Source organism: Austrofundulus limnaeus, unplaced genomic scaffold (assembly GCF_001266775.1).
Source record: "Austrofundulus limnaeus strain Quisiro unplaced genomic scaffold, Austrofundulus_limnaeus-1.0 Scaffold2149, whole genome shotgun sequence".
Taxonomy (NCBI): domain Eukaryota; kingdom Metazoa; phylum Chordata; class Actinopteri; order Cyprinodontiformes; family Rivulidae; genus Austrofundulus; species Austrofundulus limnaeus.
The window spans coordinates 1-4,603 of NW_013954551.1; positions in this window are offsets into that span (position 1 = coordinate 1).

Here is a 4,603-nt window from a genome sequence, read left to right on the forward strand (position 1 = left end):
GAACCACTGCACTTTGGTTCCCAAAGTTGGGCTTGGGACCCAATTATGGGTCATGAAGCACCTTGGATAATCTCCAGAAATCAATTTAACAGGTAATAAAATAATTGCTGCTGTAATATTTTCCCAATAACTATTACAAAAACACAAAATAAGTATAAAAAACTATTTATATTTGTGTACAAGCTGTTTAGATGGTCAAAAAAACTGTGTTTTTAGGGTTATTAACAAAGTTTGTGTGCTCAGACCAGTAATATTTGGGGTCACAAGTTTTTGCCATGGATATTTTGTGGGTCAGAAGATAAAAAGTTCGGGAACCACTGCAGTAGAGTATGATAATGTAACTTTTTTTTTTTACCAATACCTTTAACGCATGCTTCCTGCTTGCAAACGGGACTAGACACAGGGCTCTCAAGTGTCACGCAGTGAGTGTGACACACATGCATCAGAGGGTTTTACACGCTCTCACGCTGAGAACAAACGCCAGAACTTCAAATCCGGTCCAGTTAATCATTATAAAAACACAAGTTTTGAAGTAAATCCAGTCCACATTTTCACTGCAACCTGTGGTGTTACACACAGGGACATGCCAGGTGGTTCTCCAGTCCATATTTGTGCACCAACCTTCTTTCTGCCTGTAAACAGCAGCTCAACAGCGGGAGCTGCGATCGGAGTAGCTCGGTGTGCTCCTACCAGTGCGGGTAAAATTAACAAACGTCAGAAAGAAAAGAGAATGAGATGGATGGAGCAGAAACTGAGGGGAAAAGGAAAAAGTTTGTGTGAGATGCAGCTAAATGAGTTAAAGAAACAGCATGGGTTTTTCACTGGAATTTTTCACTCTTGTAAGGGGTCYCCAGACCCAAAATGTTTGAGAACCCCTCCACTTGACGTATAGAATACTCTCCGTGTTTACTTGTGGAAAAGTCTGTTTAACAGCCTGTTAAAATACACCAGAATGCAGGAAATGTCCTCTAATTCATTGAAAATTTTCTGCGGGAGGACCCCCAGAGTTATTTTACACACTGTTTTCTCCTTCATTAAATACCATACAGCCCTGATCGCAACTGTTGGCAAAAGTCCAAATATGCAAATTGGAGGATGACGTTATTTAGCAATTATTTGGACAGCCAAAAACAACTTTTCTTACTGAGGAGTTAGCAACAGTGTTCAGCGGCTCGAAATCTCACTCCAAGCTCAGGTCAAAACTTGAGAGCCCTGTAGACATAACATCATATGCACTATCCACACAGCCCTGCACAGGATCAAGCTGCTGTTGGTTTTACAAACAGCATTCTTATATACTATAACCTTAATGTGTCTTATCTTTGTAACTAATATTTATGATAAAAAACACTCATTAAAAACAAAAAATGTATATACTGAGCTGTGTGTCTGTGTAATCCATTCGTCATGGTGGATTAAAAAAGCATGCCAGTTGAGGGATGGACAGACGAAGCTACGGTGATGATTCATTTGCAATAATATGTTTTGTATATCTTCGTTGATAACTATGATCCCTCCTCCTCCTCCTGCAGACAAAAGAGCAACTTCCCTGACTTCCTCTGTCACTCTGTCCTGGTGTGGAAAATATTCTTGCCAAACTTAGACTTTCAAATGTGTTGAAGCAGATTGTGTTTGTAAAGAAAAAAACAACACCTAGCCTGCTTGTGCTTTTAGGCAAATACAATTATTCATCTAATTATTTTAGGAGCCCTAATATTGTATTTGAAAAAAAAAAAAAACAACAACAAAAAAACAACAATCTGCATTAATAACTAGGGGTGTAAGAAAATATCGACACACTGAAATATCACAATATTTCATTTCCCGAAACTGTATCGATATTCTAAAGCCCTGTATCGATTTTTTATTAAGGTTTAAAATGTCAACTTTCCTGCCAGTCGTTCATTTTTATGTTGTAGTTCAGCTCTGACCACTAGTTGGCAGCAGTGAGTCAGACATTTGGCTCCTCTACCTCTTGAGCGCCAGAGAGTAAGAGAGCATTAGCATTGTGAGTAAACATTAGCTTCATGCTCCGATAGCTGAATCTGAGCRGAAAAGACCGACACCCTCTGCCTTCTAAGCTGAGGTAAGGTTACCAACAGTTACTTATTTGTTAGAATGTCTGTATTTTAAGACAAATTAAGTGTTTTGTGCACTATTTTTTCCAAATGTAGTCAGCTTTCACGTTACGCATATAGCGCATGCGTCTACGACCTCGAGCGAGCTCGACACTCCCCCCGTGACATAAAACTCTGTCTGTTGCTCTCAATGTCCGGCTGATCGCATCAAAGTCCATATACTTTATCCTGCTGTGTTCGCTTCAAAAATGGTTTAACTCGTTTAGCTTCTCCACTTATTTACTGTTTATTTTCGAGACCTGCCCTGCTGTTAACTGGTTTTCTTCAGGACCTGCCCTGCTGTTCGACCCACAGTTCTACAAATCAGGTTCTGGATGCAGGTCAGCTGATCCCAGAACCTCTGTGTGCAGCAGCTTCATATCATCTGTTTACTGAACTTTATGACAACATAAAGGCTATTGTTAAGTGTTGGGTGACCTTATTGTTAATTAATATTAAAAATTAAAAGCTGCAAAAAATATATTTTCAAACTAATTATTGGCAAATTTAGTCTAATAATTGAAAACATGGATGAAATATGAAACAAATAAAATAAAACACATACAAAGCAGAACACAGCTAAATGTATCAAAAGTATGTCTATGTAATATTAGAATTTTCTGAGACAATGAATTTTGGTTTGTCGTTGTTTTTCCACTAAGATGTTTTTATTTAGTAGAATTTTTGGACCAAAAATATCACAATATATCGCCTTGTTTACAGTATTGAAATATATCGAGATATATCGTATCGTGACCCCTCTGTCATGATATGTATCGTTTCGCCAAAGTCTTGCCAATACACAGCCCTATTAATAACTTATTTTTGTTCAGAAAACAGAGTTAAAGTCTTGTGGTGACCGAAACTACAAAAACATGATTCGGCAAGGTTTAGATCTAGAGCCAAATAAAGTATGTTATACTAAACCAGACTTGCAGTAAATTATTGACTTATGTACAAAACTTAATGACAAAGACATGTTCAAAAAGAAAAAAAATCAGTAGGTCCTCTGGATGGGTTCTTCTTTAGTGAAACGTTTCGTCTCTCCTCCAAGAGACTTCTTCAGTCTGATGAGTTTCAGGTGAACTCAGCCTTATAAGCACTGCCTCCACATGGACAAACAGGTTGGTCACATGCAAAAGAGGGCCATCGCCTAACAATAGGCTTGATTAGCTCTTTTGTTCATAGAGGGTCATGTGCTCCATCACCTGACTTATTGGTTTGGATGCTTCGGCTGTAGTTATTTGGTGTTTTGTTATGTGTATGTAGTGAATGCAAGCGGGGCTCAAAGTCCCCTTGTTTTTGTCCCTCTTTCCCTCTTTGTGTTGGTATCATTGGGGTCCTGATTCACACCTTTTGCTCACAGGGGGCGGAGTCATACTTGCAATAACAGCGTTGTAGGAGGAGGACAACTGGACACGAAGGCCTCCACCTCTGTTTAATGGTGGATGGTTTTTCTTCACAAAGATGGATTCCTTTACTCCTCTCTCAAACCAACGATCCTCTCTATCAAGAGGACAAGGGCTTTGTTAGGTTGAGGTGGAAAAAAAATCAGAAAACTGATCATCTCTAATTCTAACATCCTGTATTTATTTAAACACAATCCTCGTGCAAAAAGGTTCTGGTAATACTGACACGACTGAAACTGAGACTTGAAATCAAATATTATCTAATGACATTTTATTTAACCATGTCATGTGCAACAATTATGCATGTATAAAACTGGGAGTGAATGTGAATGAGGGAGTTTATTTTCCTTTCAGAATGGACTGTTCAAGATTCTACTTGAGAGTCACAGCTCAGTATAAGTCCTGTGGATTTACTTTTACATTCTTACATATCGTATAAAGAGCTGCAAATCTTCACTTTATTAGGATGGATCCATTGCTCTGAATAAACTAGTCAAATTAAAATTTATTGTAGGAATTTAAATTTTTTTTGAGAGAGAAAGTACAATAATAAGAATCTGTGTGAGGATGCAGCCAGCTGGTCTTATTTCAAACAAAACATGTTGTTGAGGCTAGGATTGTGCGATATGGCAAAAAATTCATATCACGATATACATTGTGATGAGTGGTGGTAACGATATATATCACGATATAAAACTTATAATAGAAAATAAATAAATCACATATTAATTGAGTGGAATGTATAAATATGTATTGGTAAAACAATTTTGACCTTAAAATCTCCTTTTTTAAGGGACACTAAAGTCTACCATAAAAATCTAAATGTAAGGGAGACCTACCTGGTTAAATTATATATATATATATATATACACTCACTGGTCACTTTATTAGGTACACCACGCTAGTAACGGGTTGGACCCCCGTTTGCCTTCAGAACTGCCTCAATTCTTCGTGGCATAGATTCAACAAGGTGCTGGAAGCATTCCTCAGAGATTTTGGTCCATATTGACATGATGGCATCACACAGTTGCCGCAGATTTGTCCAAGTACACTTCGCTGCAGCATGCAGCTCGGGGG